The sequence below is a fragment of the Ochotona curzoniae genome, unplaced genomic scaffold (genome assembly GCF_017591425.1).
Source record: "Ochotona curzoniae isolate NIBS_2020 unplaced genomic scaffold, NIBS_Ocur_1.0 contig_66, whole genome shotgun sequence".
NCBI classification, from domain to species: Eukaryota; Metazoa; Chordata; class Mammalia; order Lagomorpha; family Ochotonidae; genus Ochotona; species Ochotona curzoniae.
Window position 1 is genome coordinate 15,579,090 of NW_024466512.1, and position 16,210 is coordinate 15,595,299.

The following is a 16,210-nucleotide window of genomic DNA, read 5'->3' on the forward strand; positions in this document are numbered from 1 at the left end:
CACGGGTTTCACAACCCTGACCCAGTTTCCTGATAGTGCACACTGAACAGCAGTGATGACGGCTCAAGTTATTGGACTCTGGACCCACGTGAGCGGCTTGGACTTAATTCCCAAATCCCAGCTTGCCACTTTGGATATTTGAGGGGTGAACCAGTCAGTGGATCTCTCTCCTTGTTATGCAAACTAAAAACTAAAAGTAATACTTGGCTTGGTTAAGTGGTGTATAAAAGGTAAAGATAATCCTTTCCTGTACTTCTTAAATATGCAAAGCTGTGATGATTATGTTTTTTAAGAAGGTAAACATCACCTTGGTTGATTTACAACTGAGTATTCCTTCTTTTTAAATTATTTGTATAGGGAAGATGGGAAGATGACTGACTAATCCCTAGTAAACATTATAAGCTGGTACCTGCTCTCTGAAACCCATACAAATGTTTCTGCTTGTTGGTTTGGGTTTGTTTTTTTTTGTTTGTTTGCTTATCCAGATCATCCCTATAAAACTGGACAATAGGATTTTTTTAATCAAATTCACTTATGAGTTATCAAGGCTAAGATAATAGAAACCCTCTTCTTAACTTCTACCTGGACAAACTAAGTCACTTTAACTGGGCCTGTTTACAGCAGGCCGGATGTGATAATCCTTGCTTCATCTAACTTCCTAGTGAGAAAGCAGTTGTTGCAGAAGTAAGGTCTAAAGAGGATGTTTCAGTTGCTATTGTGTATATATGATTATGCGCATGTGCACACATACTTTTCCTGCTATTTTTAAAAAAGAAAATGTTATTCATGTATGATAAAATTTACTCATTAAAAATGCACATTTCAGTGATGTTTAGTATATTCAAGGTATTATGTAACCATTACCACTACCTAATTTCATCACCTAAAAAGAAACCCAACACCCAGGAAGCCATCACTCCCTGTATGCACCCTCCTCCAGCTCTGGCTACAACTGTCTTTACAGATTTGTCCATTCTCAAGATTTCATATAAATGGAATCATAAAATACATAGTCATTTGTGTCTGGCTTCTTGCATTTAACATGTATTCCATCCCACTTGTGAGCAAAAATTATTCCACTGTACAGATATACAGCATATATTTATAATTTGCTAGAATACAGACTGTTTCCACTTCCTGCTAATATGCTGTGCACAGGTGTTCAACAATCTCGCATACATATACAGGAGAAAAACATTGTCAAAATACTAACTCTATGCTACCATTTTATTTAAGATTTTTTCTGATTTATTTATTTTTATTAGAAAGGCAGATTTACAGAAAGAAGAGGAGAGATCTTCCATCCACTGGTTCACTCGCCAAATGGCTGCAACGGCTGGAGCTGATCCAATCTGGAGCCAAAAAGCAGGAGCTTCTTCAGGGTATCCCACTCAAGTACAGGGGCCCAAGGACTTGGGCATCCTCCGCTGCATTCTAAGGCCATAAGCAGGATGCTCAATCAGAAGTGGAACAGCCGGTACACAAACCAGCCTATATGTGATGCCAGTACATGAAGGTAGAGAATTAACCTGTTAAGCCAAGATGCCTGTCTCTATACTATCATCTTAAATCTTGTGAACTCTTTGTTCTAGACTCTTCTATTTACATACAGTTGCATACATTTTAAAAGGTTGGTAACCATTTTTACCATCACATTTAAATTAGAAAAAAATGGGGCCTGGTAGTATGGCCTAGTGGCTAAAGTCCTCACCTTGAATGTATCAGGATCCCATATGGGTGCTGGTTCTAATCCCGGCAGCTCCACTTCCCATCCAGCTCCCTGCTTGTGGCCTGGGAAAGCAGTCGAAGATGGCCCAAAGCTTTGGGACCCTGCACCCGCGTGGGAGACCCGGAAGAGGCTCCTGGCTCCAGATGAGCAGAGCATCAGCTGTTGCGTTCACTTCAGGAGTGAATCATTGGACGGAAGATCTTCCTCTCTCTCTCTCCTCCTCCTCTCTGTATATCTGACTTTGTAATAAAAATAAATGAATCTTTAAAAAAATTAAATAAAATATACCTGAAACTTAGTATGACTCACTAAACTATTTTCTTTCATTCCCCAAACTTCTACCCCTGCAGACCTTTGCCTAGGTCCAAAACTTGATGTCAAGCTTGATTCTTTCCACATGTACCTTGCCCCAGTTAGAAAATACCACTGGCTCCATCTCCAAACTATATCTAAGCAATTAAATCTCATCACCTCTACAGATACATACCAACTCTCACCAAGATTACCACAGTATCTCCTAAGCAGTCTCCTGGACCCACACTCGTCCCCAATGGCCTAATAGCAAAGCACAAAGTAATCACCTGAAAATATGTCAAATTGTGTTATATCTCTGCACTGAGTAAAGCGTCTGACATTTAAATGCATAATAAATATTTGTTGAATGAACAAATGAAGAACCAAGCTGCTTTAAAAAGGAGGGCTAAGCAGAGGTCAGTAAAATATGAATTAGGAATTAACATTAGCAAACACAATAAAGTCCTGACTGGGAATGGAAAGCATCAACTCTGGAAAAGTACACCACCACAATGCCCTACAGTTCACTCTGGGAAAATCTGCTATCTATCTCATTCCACTGTTGGAAGGCATCTGTCCACTGCCGAAGAATCTTTGCTTCGGAAGAACTGAAATTCTGTAAGTGGACGAACTCCAAAACACTGCACACCCAAAGCCAAGGACTTTCATGATCTTTACCTTCGATGAGACTCATTCCAAGAAACTCCCCATGGCACAATTACAGGTGTCTTGGCCAACTTCCAGTCTAAAACCACTAGTTGAACTTACCTTCTTAGAATGTATACTCCTAGCCATCTTCCAGTTGAATTGAAATTTGATATATATCCCAACTCTCACATTTTTATATGCAAAAAGCTAATTTTAAAAAGTCACTGAAATGTCTTGAACAGATAGCCACACTATTTTTTAAAGAGCAAATGGTAAGTATGATTATATCTGAGAGATTCCAGGTGCTTTCAAAAAATCTTCTAAAATCTAAAAACAATGTAAAATAAAAATTATATCAACTCTTCATTCATCCACGTATTATATTTAGAAATCACCACAGAGATGTCAACAGAACTCTAAAATTCAGCAAAGTAAAAGATGGACAGATATACACTTTTTAAAAAGGCATACTTCTTCCCAAAAAGAAACTTTCTTCATCCCATTTTGGGAATGATGAGGATTCCTAATACTCATTCCCAAGTGTTACTAGCTTCAAAGCAGTTTTACAAGGTTTACACTATGTTGTAGTAGGTTACGCTTCCTCCTGTGATGCTAGAATCCCATCTGGGCACTGGTTCGAGGCTCAGCTACAGGAATTCCCATTCAGCTCCCTGCTAACGTGCCTGGGAAAGCAGAGAAATATGGCCCAAGTACCTGGGCCTCTACATTCAGGCATTTGGTTGGGACCCAACCAATCCTGGCCACTGTGACAATCTAGAGAGCAAACCAACAGATGGAAGATGGATCTTTCTTTCCTTCTCTCTATAAATCTGCCTTCCAATGAGGAAAAAAAAAAAAAAACCTTAAAAAAATATACAGCTTTACACTGATGTTCCCATGAATCAGTCATTGCTATATGAGGTTCAGAGGGAGCATTACTGAGTTCGTGCTCTTAACCATTCGTACCTCTCGCTCCCCTTCCATGCCCACCACAGGATCCTAGTGCATCTGCTAGTGAAGCGATTCCTTAACACTGCTAACAACAGGTGTATGCTTTAGTAGTCAAGTGCCTTATGTGAGTCCATGAACCACTGCTGTAAACCCTCTCTTATCATACTTCAGAAAAATGTTGCTTTTATGGAATTTCTGACCAAAATCTTTTCCACCCTCTCTACTTAATAAAAGCTCAACCTGCCCTTTATTGTCCAGCTTTAGGCTCTTTCTTGGGGGCATCTTATGACCATTCCACCTAAAGTGCCTTTTTCTAACCAGTATTGTGGCATTTGATTTGTTACCTGTCATTCAACATCTATCACACACCAGCAGGTGACATCTTTATATCATGACCTTACATGATGCTGACCTTTCTATGTTCAACAGCGAAGGGGAGTCAGAATCCCCAGGAGTGGTATATTTCATATCCTAAGGAGGTTTATATCTGAAGGGAAAAACAAGAAGCTCAAAAAGATGAGTGGCTTTAGAATAACACAGTCTAACCAATGTTCCATTGAGAGTTTATGAGTTTTTTGTTATACCCAAACAATTTCCAATCTTTCAAGTTAATCATGATCTTTCTCTTTTAAGCTAACAAAGACATCTTCTAATATCAAAATATATTTTTTAAAATAAACAAGAACATGATCAGAGGTAGCAGCCAGGTATTGATAGCTCTTCAATGCAAGGAGACATTCAATAAAACATCAACACACACATGAATTATGGTTATCCATTTGATGGACAGAGCATTCCTCACACACGCAGAACGCTGAGGTCCTCCCAGGAACTTAGACTGGTACATTAATAAATATTATCTGGATGTGGAATGGAATATTACTGAAAAAGCATAACCTCTTAAAAATATTTAGAAGGAAGCAAAGTACAGGCAGGTAACTAACATACCAATAACCTCCCACACCAACAAAAAAAAAATAAACTTAGTGGTGGCATTCGGCCTGGTCATTAAAGGACTCCCAAGCTGTATCAGTGTACCTGAGCCTAACAGCTGACTCCAGCTTTCTGCTGCAGGCGACCCCGGGAGGCCACAATGTCGGCCCAGGTGATGGGGTCCTGGAACCTCTGGGGAAGGCCTTGTTCGGTTCCTGGTACCTGGCGCTGGCCTGGCATGGCCCCCACCTACTGTGAGCATTTTGGGGAGTGGATCAGTGAAGGAGCGCTCACTCCCTGTGCCTCCATCCTTCCTTTTGCCACTTTTTAAATACACTTAAAACTCCAACTTAAAAAAAATAATTTGTTTTTCTGATTTTAAGTCCCAGCAGATCTTCACTTGACTTACTAAACCAAGGATTTCTCATTAAAGTAATTTCCTTTACCATTTAATTTAATAATGATTTGACCACTGTTAGACTCTTTAATGTACGTTCCAATAACTTCTTAAGGCCTCTACTTTCCCATGCATTCCAACAAGTGCTGAATTAGTTCTTCATCATGTGTTTAGGCCTCCTGCTGGGAAATATAATTAAACTTAAGCAGGCAACAATTCCACTTGTTTCTAAGATCCTGTCAGAGACTCCAAATGAGTGTGGGACTAACTTCTCCAGGACTGGCAGAGAGTTCTCCAAGAAAAGGAACTGCTGCTCAACTTGACACTGGCTGTTCAGAAGCCAGTGGAGCCCCTGGAGCCCCAAATTAAGTAAATGCCAAGAAATATACTGTATGGCATTCAGGTGTGGCACAAAATAGGAATGTTTTTTTTCTTCAAAGCACTTAACCGATAATCACGATCTCTGGAAATGCACGCATCAAAAGCAGATGGGTCAAGCCAGCCACTTTAAGAGACCTAGGAGATTTCGATTTTGACATTCAACACAATATAAAGTCATCTAACTCAAGTGATTACCAGGTAACCAACTTCTCACAGCCTTTACTTTATCAAGCAAATACACTCCTGCCACTGAGGGATAAAGTGTTCCTGCCTTAGCCCACTCTCCAGTAGTGACAGACTCAGCAGTCACTGATGAGATTCTTGTCTACTGCGCATTTCATTAGCGTATCTAACAATGAGAAACTGTTCACTAAATTTTGATTGTGTCATTATCCACATTCACAAAGACAAATAAGAGATGTATTACTTTCAGTATTTCTGATATCCACTAAAAAGACTCAAATATTCTAATACAAAGTCTGCAGATACTTTTTAAAAAAGTTTATATGCTATATAAATTTCTTATTCACTGATAATACCTATTTATAAATACATAATGGTTCCCAACCAATAGATGATAAAGTTTCTCACATTTGTTTAAAGATATCTATTTAAAATTCAAAACATTGTGTACAAGGAAAGAAAATTCTTTCTAGTGCAATCTCCAGCTGCAAGCCAAATTTTTAGCAGATAGACATCAGCTTAAAAATGCCATCTTTCCCTAGGAGAGACAGAAAACCTCTCAGAAGAGAAAAAGAAACAAAGAAAGAGTAAGGTGATTTCAAGCTATTTCTTTCTTCTTAAAATAATTGTTAGAAGTGCATTCGGCATAAAAACAATGTATCAACCTCACTGCCAACCCCTTTTCCACCTCCACTCAGGCACAGCAGCAGCCAACATTCCACCGGAAACACTTCTTTTATAGCTCCGCTTGACAATGAAGCCCTCCCCAAACCATCTTTCCAGTTAATAGGCTGACTTCACAGAATCTTTTCCTTATGGTCTAGTAAGATAAATGAGAAATGACACTGCAACTAATTGTTGCTGGGTAAAAAGTACAATCTAGGGCCCCACGGTGGCTTAGTGGCTAAGTCCTGCCTTGGAGCCACCAGGATCCCATATGGACACTGGTTCATATCTAGGTTGCTCCACTTGCAATCTAGCTCCCTGCCTATGGTCTGGGAAGGCAGTAGAGGATGGCCCAAAGCCTTGGGACCATACACTCCCATGGGAGACCTGGAAGAAGCTCCTGGCTCCAGATCAGCTCAGCTCCAGCAGCTGCAGCAATTTGGAGAGTGAACCAATGGACAGTAGATCTTTGCCTCTCCTCCTCTCTGTAAAACTGCCTTTCCAATAAACATAAATCTTAAATATCAATAAAAATTTATTTAAAAGTTACAAGTACAATGGTTTCACGAGTCTCTTGGGAGGTTTTAAGCCCTAAAATATGTCTTTAGACATACCAAGTAAGTCTAATTATCTCCTCTAACAAGACACCAAATAAACTCATTTCTCTGCTAGAGCATTAACTCATTGCAGCAGGTCAAAAGATGGCAGGACGAGAATACTGTACAGGAAAGGAAATACTGTCCTTGCACAGGATGAGCTGACTCACCACAGAAGAACTTCACAAACACACGACTACTGGTGACAAAATAAAAACAAAAGACACACACTAATCACGACAATGACAAACTTGGCACTTCTCAACCTACTTGTCTTCCATACTGTTGGAACTGCAATTCCTCTAGCATGCACCTACAGACACCAGGAGCTAAGTTACACAGGATGAGTGACTCAGACCCATACTGTTTTGTCCATTCTTCCACCCAAGAAGGTGAGCATTTCCTTGATGAAGGAAAGGAGGAGTAAGAAATCACAAGAATAAACCTCATGTAGAATGAGAATTAGCTAAAGTGATAACAATTTAACATGTTATCTGGAATTGGGTTATTACCTTTTTTTTTTTTCAATTGGCAAGGCAGATCAGATTTATGGAGAGTAGAATCAGAGAGAATGATCCTCCATTCACTGGTTCACTCCCCAAGCAGCCCTAACAGCCGGAGCTGAACCAATCCAAAGCCAGGAGTTTCTTCCAGGTCTCCCACTTAGATGCAGGGTCCCAAGGGTTTGGGCTATCCTCCACTAATTTCCCAGGCCCAAAGCAGGGAGCTGGTCAAGAAGTGGAGTCGCCAGGACATGAACGAGTGCCTATATGCCCAATGCCAGCAAGGTAAAGATTTAGCCATTAAGCCATCTCATCAGGCGTTAGATTGTGATCTTAATTCACTGCTTGCCTTAATACTTAACGTGACAAATTAAAATAATTTTGTTTTACTAACAAACAGTACAGTTCTTGACATGCTAGTTTTAAGGACAGTATGGGACCTGGCATGATGGCTCAATTAGTCAATCCTCTCTTTCCAAAACTGGCCAGTTTGAGTCCTGACTACTACACTTCCAATTCAGTTCCCTGCTTGTGGCCTGAGAAAGCAGCAGAGCATGGCCCAAAGTTTTGGACCCCTGCACCCACATGGGAGACCTGGAAGAAGTTCTTGGCTCCTAGCTTCAGATCGGCTCAGCTCCAGCATTTGGGGGAGTGAACCAGTGGAGGAATAATCTTTCTGTCTGTAAATATATCTTTCCAATAAAAATAAGCAAATCTTTAAAAAAAACTTTATGAATTTGGCTTTTGGGCAAACCAGAACCCAAGGGGCTGTCCTGATGGCTCAAGTAATTTGGCTCCTGCCCCCCATGCAGTGGGCCTAGATGGCATTCCAGCCTCCTGGTATGGCCTGGCCCAGCTCCCAGCCCAAGAAGGCAAGTAAGGAGTGAACCCGCGGATGGGAGTTCATTCTCATACTCACTCACATAAATACATTAGAACAGTGTATCTTTCAGAAATGTTTTTATCCCCCAGCTGGCTGTGGGAAATTTCTGTCCTTTGGAACCCATGTAAGCATACTGAAGAAAGAAAAATGAGTCTTCAGAATCCTTGATTCAAACTAAAGCCTTATTTGAGAAGCTGGCAGTCTTAAAAGTTAGTTAACATGCTGCCTACACACAGTACCTTCAGGTTAATTTCAAGCAATGTAAAAGAAAGGTTTCAAAGTTCACCTTACCACAGCAAGTCCTATCATTTCCTTCTACGTTCTAACTAGTCAACTTCTTCAAAAGGAAAGTGTAACGTAGATGGTGGGAATGCAGCTCAGCACAGCATCAGGTAAAGGATCCATTTAGATTCAGACTCAATCAAAGAGCACAAACATATGCCAAAGCCAACACACTTCATGCAAAACAGCCCAGCTTTTAGCATAGCTGGAAGCCAAGTCTATACCATCTCCTCAAGAAATATTTAAAGATGTAACTGATGACCCTGGCCTTGGCTTCCTTGCTAACATGGACTTGGGTGGCAGCAGGAACAGCTCAAGTAGTTGCGTTCCATGCTGCTCACATGCGGAACTTGGATGGAGCCCCTGGTTCCTGATCTGGCCTGGGCAGGCATTTGAGGGGCTAACAAACAGACGTGCTCTTTGGGTCTCTCAAATAAACATTTAAACAAACCAAACACACATAACATTTGTAAGAATGGTAAGCCTTGGGCCCAGCGCGGTGGCGTAAGTGGTTAAGTCCTCGCCTTGCACGCCCAGGATCCCATATGGGAGCTGGTTCTAATCCCGGCAGCCCCGCTTCCCTTCCAGCTCCCTGCCTGTGGCCCGGGAAAAGCAGTCGAGGACGGCCCAAAGCCTTGGGACCCTGCACCTGTGTGGAAGACTCAGAAGAGCTCCTGGCTCCTGGCTTTGGATCGGCATAGCATCAGCCGTTGTGCTCACTTGGGGAGTGAATCATGGGATGGAAGATCTTCCTCTCTGTCTCTCCTCTCTGTATATCAGCCTTTCCAATAAAAATAAAATCTTAAAAAAAAAAGAAAGAAAAGAATGGTAAGCCTTCTAAACCCAATGGTTAGTTGCAGCCTTTTTATAATTTTTGGTGATTCTGCTACTATCTGGATTATACTGAACAACTCTGTAAATCACATTCACTCTTCGAGAAGAATACTTCGCATTAAACTGCTCTTCAAATGTATAAATAATATCCTAAAAGCCTGAAAAAAGTAAGTAGAGCTTTTCAACGATACACAAACCAGAGACTGATTCTCCTTATCTATGTTATCATCTAAGTCTTCAGGACAAGTAAAACAACACTTCTTCAACATTCAGGTATTTTTCAACTGTACAATTAATCTTATTTTTTAACTTTACCTTAAGACTTGTCCAAAGAACTACAACATTAAAAACACACATATAATAAACAAAATGTCCACAAACTTCTTTTGTACCCCAACTTTTGAAAAAAACCCAAAGCTCAATGCATAGTATTAGTACTTAATTATTTATTGAATGAAAGCCAAGTGAATTATGTTTAACTTTACGAGAAAGAAAGAGAACCCACCGTGTGTGTGTGTGTGTGTGTGTGTGTGTGTGTGTGTCTATAATTAGCTACCACTACAAGAAAAACAATTATGTTTTTCCTGTGCCCCCCACAACCACAGGAGATATGTTCTTTTTTTAAAGTGCATTTTCAGGTTTTTTTAAGATACATTTATTTTTATTTTAAAGTTGGATATATAGAGAGGAGGAGAGATGGAGAAGAAGATCTTTCATCCACTGATTCACCTCCCAAGTGGCCGCAATGGCCAGAGCCAAGCCAATCCAAAGCCAGGAGCCAGGAACCAGGAGCTTCTTCCAGGTCTCCCACATGGGTGCAGAGTCTCAAGGCTTTGGGCCATCCTCAAGTACTTTCCTAAGCCACAAGCAGGGAGCTGGTAGGGAAGTGAAGCAGCCAGAGCATGAACCAGTGGCAGATGGGATCCCAACATGTGCAAGGCAAGGATTTGAGCCACTAGGCTACTGCACTAGGCCCAGGAAGTATGTTCTAAGACTCTTAGTAGATAACTGAAACCTTGAATAATACCAAGCCATTTAAAACACTGTTTTTTTCCTATAAATATATACATGCCTATGATAAAGCTCAATTTATAAGATAGGTACAATAAAACATGAAAAACAATAACTAATCAGAACAATTCTAACAATACATTGTAATAGAAGTTATTTAAAATTGTTAATTATTTGTTTCTGGAACTGTCCATTTAATATTTTTAGACACTGACTCAACCACTGAAACCACAGAAAACAAACCTTGGATAAGGAAGACTATCATAAATTCATCTAAAGGGTAACTGATGCCCCCGCCAAGTCACAGCCAAGAAAAGGCTTCTACAGAACTCACTCCGCCTGAGGTGGACCTACCACACTACTGGCCTTTGCCCAGTAGAATTCAATCTCTGCCAGAACTGAAAAAGCCTCATAGGAATCTCGCCTATAAACTCTGTGCATGGCTCCTAAGTTCAAGTGACGGAGCATTAACATAGAAAAGTATTCATGCATTCATTTTGAATCTCAATGCCATCTCAGCCTATAACCACTGAATTTCAAATTGGCCTATGTTTAAAAGGAAGCATATCACCCTTAGAAGTGATACTTCGAAGATTTTCCTATTCAAAATATAGACATTTAATACTTTCAAAGAAATCTGAAGCACCACTAAATATTAATTGCAGCTTAAAAAACAAACAAAAAAAAAACAATGTGGCCCTGGTGTCACTGAGCTGTCGGTTAAGCCACCTCATAAAATTGGTGTTCCATATGAGTGCATCCAGTATGAGACCTGGCTGCTGCACTTCTGGACCCAGCTCCCTGCTAGTGCACCTAAGAGAGGCAATGAAACATGGTGCAAGCACTTGGGCCCCTGACAACCACATGGGAGACCCAAAGAATTCCAGTGTCCTGGCTTTGGCCTGGCCCAACCCAGGCCCTTGTAGCCCTCAAGGGGGTGTGATCCATGGGATGGAAGATCTCTCTTCCCCAACCCAACCCCGTAATGTTGTCTTTCAAATAAATAAAAACTTTTTCTAAAAAAGTGTGTTACTTTAGTTTAAGAGACAGGTTAGAAATTTTCTTCCATATAGCTTATGCTTTATCAATTCAAACTTTTTCCCTAATTGACATTTCACAAAATCATCAACAAGGCATATCAACTATCCATAGTAATTTAAAACAATATTTAAGATAATTCCTAATTTAGATTATAAATAATTTCCTGACATATCAGCTACTACAACGAAACAGCAAGACATAATACCTTAAGGGATGTGAGCCACAAAGTGAAAGCCACAAGTCTATCTTTTCAATTAAAGTTCATTTAAAAGGAACTTAATTTAGAAGGAAAGTTAATTCAGAATAAAGTTAAAACTCCACCTTGGGTTAAGGTAGTATTCAAAAGGAAGATCCGGCCTGCGGCTTTCTGGCAGGACCAGATTTCCTATGGGCAGCAGCAGTCCCTGGAGCACTTGCAACTCAAGTGACAAGCTTAAAATCAAAAGCTTTAATCATTAGTAATTAAAGAGGTAACATACTCTAGCACAATCTCTAGGTTCCTAGTAAATTAAACATGGTGTATCAAAAGAGAATCCTCTTTCTTCCAAAATCAAAAGGTGACTCTATCTAACAGATTAAACACAGCTTGACAAACTTCAACACAGACTGGTGATGGTATTAATAAAAGACAAGATGTGTGCAACTGGTAAGTCTTAAATAATACAAACACCTCTCATTGGTTTGTACAAATTACCACTGAGTGAAACAGCTTCACGTTCCAGGGGCTACACAGGCCCTGACTCTGGGTTGGAACTCTACAATATACTTAAGCTGCCCATGCCTCAATGAAGTCACTGAGTTGTTGGGAGGATTAGGTAAATTAAATCATATAAGGCTTTTAGAATATTGCCTGGCACAGAAGTAAAGCAAATAAATAATGGCTGTTAAAATATTCGCTGAGTAGCATGAAAAAACTGCCTTCGAAAAATGTCATTTTATATACTGACAATAAACACTAAAGGCACCTACTGGATAAAGACTCCACACACTTTAGCTACCACAACTAAGGTAAAGCAAAGGTTCTGACATGATCTTTCCTCATCATTCTGCAAACGTGGCTGTTCAGAGTTGGGTTTGTATGCTTTCAAGTCATTTCTTCTTGCAACTGTAATGCTTCTTGTCCCCTCGTGATGAATGTACACACTGCCACCATCCACTAACCGACCACTCTGAGAGGGGGGAGGTTAGCCGGCTACCCAGCCGTAAGCTAATATGGGACAACCCTCAGTCCTGGTAGGTCTACGGGGGGATGCCACAGCCTCGTGAGCCGGACAGCACCTCGTATCTGGGTTTCCGGGCTACGTGGGCGGAAAGCTGTCAGAGACACCACGTCCTCTAAGTCTCAAAGACATTCCGATTTTACAAAAACCAAATCCAGATCATGGCGTAGAACTCACATTTACGCCAGAATGACCTTACCGAAAAGGAGTTGGAGACAGCAAAGCATACCGTCTTTTCAGTTATCTTCAGTCAATATTATGAAGATAGAATCCGCCTGCCATGTAGCATGCAGATCTCCCAAGAGAGACATGATCATGTGTATCATGTCAAATGTTTGCCAAACATTTCCTGATATCGTAACATGTCAAAAGCTATAATATATTGAAAGCTTCATGACCAACTATCTCAAAACCTCCTTCAGTTACTTTGACATTCAAAATAGAAGCACTGCTGTTTTTTCTTTAAAAGCAACTATTATCAACAGGCCAGCAATTTAGGTCAAATTTAAAAGCACAGATTGAACTCTTTAGAAACACAAGAGTTAATTATAGCAAAAGGGACCTGCCCCCCCCCCAGTCCTCCCACTGAAACGTCGCCCTGTTGGAGCAGTACAATGAAATGCAGACAGACTGAAAACCTTTCTCCAAAAGCAACTGATTCCTTCAAGCGAGTCAGCCTCATACTGTCACTCCACAAATCTCAACAAGCCAAGCATATTAACCCAGAAAAACAACAACAAATGACAATGTACTCTGACTTCCATTCCCTTTACCTACACTCCCGCTAAAAGTCTTCCAGACCCCCAAAGGATGGCGGACATTCAAAGCAGGCAACCACTTCCCACGGCTAAATCCTCCACCGGGAGTACGCAGCGGGCCGTCCCGCAGAATCTTATCAATTCCTCCATCAACCTTGCAAATAATCCTCCCCGCAAAGCCTCCCGGCGCAGTTAAGTCCCACAGCACGCCAGCAGGTCAACAGCACGTCGCGGGGTGAGGGTATGAGTGGTTCTCCTTGCGCTCCCAGCCTTACACCAGCACCTAGTTGGAATGAAATCTCCGCAACCCAAAAAGTTCATCGGAGGCCAATCTTGCTTTTTTGCACAGAGGCCCGGCTTATTCGACCTCTGCCTGTCTGTGGTCCTTGCCTCAGCTAAAGCAGCGGACATCCGAGGAGGTCAGACCTGGCCTGTCACCCCGCGCAGGAAACGCAACCTAACGTGTCCACACTCCCGGGGTGCTGTGTTCGTGTGTGTGTGCGTGTGTGCATGTGTGTGTGTGCATGTGTGTGTGCGCGCACGCGGGGGACAGAACACCGACTGCGGGGACGGTGATTCAACGCTTTTACCTGGTGACACAAGTCCCCCTTTTTTCAAACGTGTAGAGCAAACCCAGTAAAACCAACACCGCCTCCCTTCCCTCCACCTTTTCCAAGAGCGGGAACCTCGCGCCCCTCGGCGAGCGCACCTTCAAGGGCTTGGGGTCTCAGGTCCCCGGGTCACCCAAGCTGCAGCCAGGACTCGGAGCGGGCCGACCCCACTCGGGGGAACCGCAGGAGACGCCCCAGGGAGGCGACCCCACTCTGCGGGTGGGGGGACCCCCGGACGGACCCACCCACAGGTACGCTCCTCCTCGGGCCCGCCTCGGGAGAGGATTCACCTGAGGCGCGGGAACCACTCAGAGCAAGTCCCCAGCCCCGCGCGACCCCCGGAGCGGTGTCCCCGCCGCCGTAGGGGACCGCGAAGCCGCAGCCTCCCGTCCCCCCTCAGGATTACCTCGCAGCGCCCGGCTGGCTTTGTGCGGCCCTCCCGCTTCCTCCGCAGCCGCCGGGGCTGCAAGCGCTCGCCCGCTCCGCCGCTGCCGCTTCTTAAGCGCCGCAGCCCTCCGAGCGGAGGGGGCGTGAGGAGGGAGGGACCTGGACGCCGAGCCGCGGGCAGCAGGAAGCTGCGACACCTGGGTCGCCGACGCCCCGAGCTTTTGGCTCGCGGCTTTAAAAACGGACCATTTAAACCCCACTCCTTCCCACCCCCCTCCCGCCCCTCGGCCTGGCGACCGTTACGGGTTGGCGGCTCGAGCTCCGGCGGGACTGGCCGAGCTTCCCCTGGAGCGTCCCTTGGCTCCGCCCCAAGCCCCGCCTCCAAGCCCCCCGCCAGCGCCCAGCCCCGCCCCTCGCGTCCTGGCCCCGCCTCCTCGCGGTACGGCCCCTCGCGCGCCTCGGCCCCGCCTCTCGCGCCCCCTGGCCCCGCCCCCTAGAGCCCCCATCTCGGCCGCAAACTCTTACGTCCGCGGAGCCCCGGGCGCGGGGGGCCCTCCAGACCCGGCAGGCAGCCCGGGAAGGGCCTGTGCTGGGGCGGCTGCCTGGCGCCTCCTCAACGTCCTCCTCCGGCTCTGCAGCTCGGAGCTGCGGCGTCCCCTGAGGGCCGGAGGGGGAAACGACCCCGACGGAAACCCGACCGCGAGCGGGAGGGGGCCCGCCTCGGAAATGTCTCCCGCCCGAACGTGCTCGAATTCCCCACTCCTCAGCCCCTCACCCCCGAAGCCCAGTCGCAGCTTTCCGAAGGCGCCTCGGCCGCCCACACGGGGCTCCTGGGCGAGGCCACTGCCGAGCTTCAGCCTCTGCACGCCCCCCATTGGAGGGGCCTGGCTTCCCCTCGCAGCACTGTTGCCTTTGGGGGCTCACCTCCACCGAGCGGAGGGCCGGGGGCTCTCTCAGTTCCCGGTCGGGAATCTTCCCGGTCACCCTCTGGCCCCTCACCGCGTAACCTTTTGAGCGCTGACCTCTGGGGAGGTGAGGAGTCTTCGGAATGAATCTGGGGCCCGGCAAACTTTGCGAGGCACGGTTTGCAGGAATGCGGCTGCATCCACAGGTGACACTGGGCCGGCCCCCCCACCCACAGCCCCGCACCGCCCTGACGCGTTTGTCACCCCCCCAAACCTGTTCTCGAAATAGACCTCCCGGCGGCGCACGCTTCTCCGTGCCACCCACGACTTGCACAGTCCTCCCGCACACACGTCGTCCACGGGCACGAGTTCGCCCGCGAGCACACCCCTCCGAGCGCCATTCCCGTGATTCATGCCCCTTGGGGTCGACCCCACCCTAGCACACACCACAAACTTCATTCTCCACCCTTATCTCCGTGGCTCCCAAGGCACTGGCGACACTCCACTTCCTTCCTCACCCGCACATTCTTCCCCCCCAAATACCTCTCGCCTTCCCCCTCTTCTTCATCCCTTCCCTCCTCCCTAAAACAACAACCAAAAAATGTGTTAATTAAAATATAGTTTCCTCTTCCCACATACGAAGTGTGGAAAATGAATTTCGTCTTGGCACGAGCTGGGATTCATTTTTATCCTAGCTTTCTCTCGCGCCCCTGGGCTAGGGCTGTAGAAATTTTAGTCTGCCACCAATCTCCCATTTGCTTAAAATCTCGCCATGCCTTTATGGTGTTTAAATATCCCTTAAGAACCCTAGGGATGGCTTCCCAGCCTTGGGGGATGGAGGGGAAGAAATCATATTTATTAAATGCTTAGCCTCTCCTTTTATTTGGCATTTTTAAATATCTGCAGTATTTGAGAGCGATATTGGGAGTGGCTGGGTGTTCTCTTGCATTTAGGGGAAAAAAGCTTTGCATGCATCGAGGTTCCTCTTTTTATGAAT

General features: G+C 44.6%; 1 protein-coding gene across 2 annotated transcripts in view; it reads right to left on the reverse strand.

The window, feature by feature from the left end:
• ADD3 (adducin 3) overlaps window positions 1-14,529 on the reverse strand; it is a 128,284-nt gene extending 113,755 nt beyond the window's left edge. Inside the window, exon 1 of one of the 2 annotated variants that reach the window (XM_040992137.1) lies at window positions 14,328-14,529. The gene's annotated coding sequence lies outside the window, so the exon portion shown is untranslated. The remainder of the gene's footprint in view (window positions 1-14,327) is intronic. The other variant, XM_040992136.1, reaches the window with a different exon arrangement.
• Between the last annotated feature and the right edge of the window lie 1,681 nt (window positions 14,530-16,210).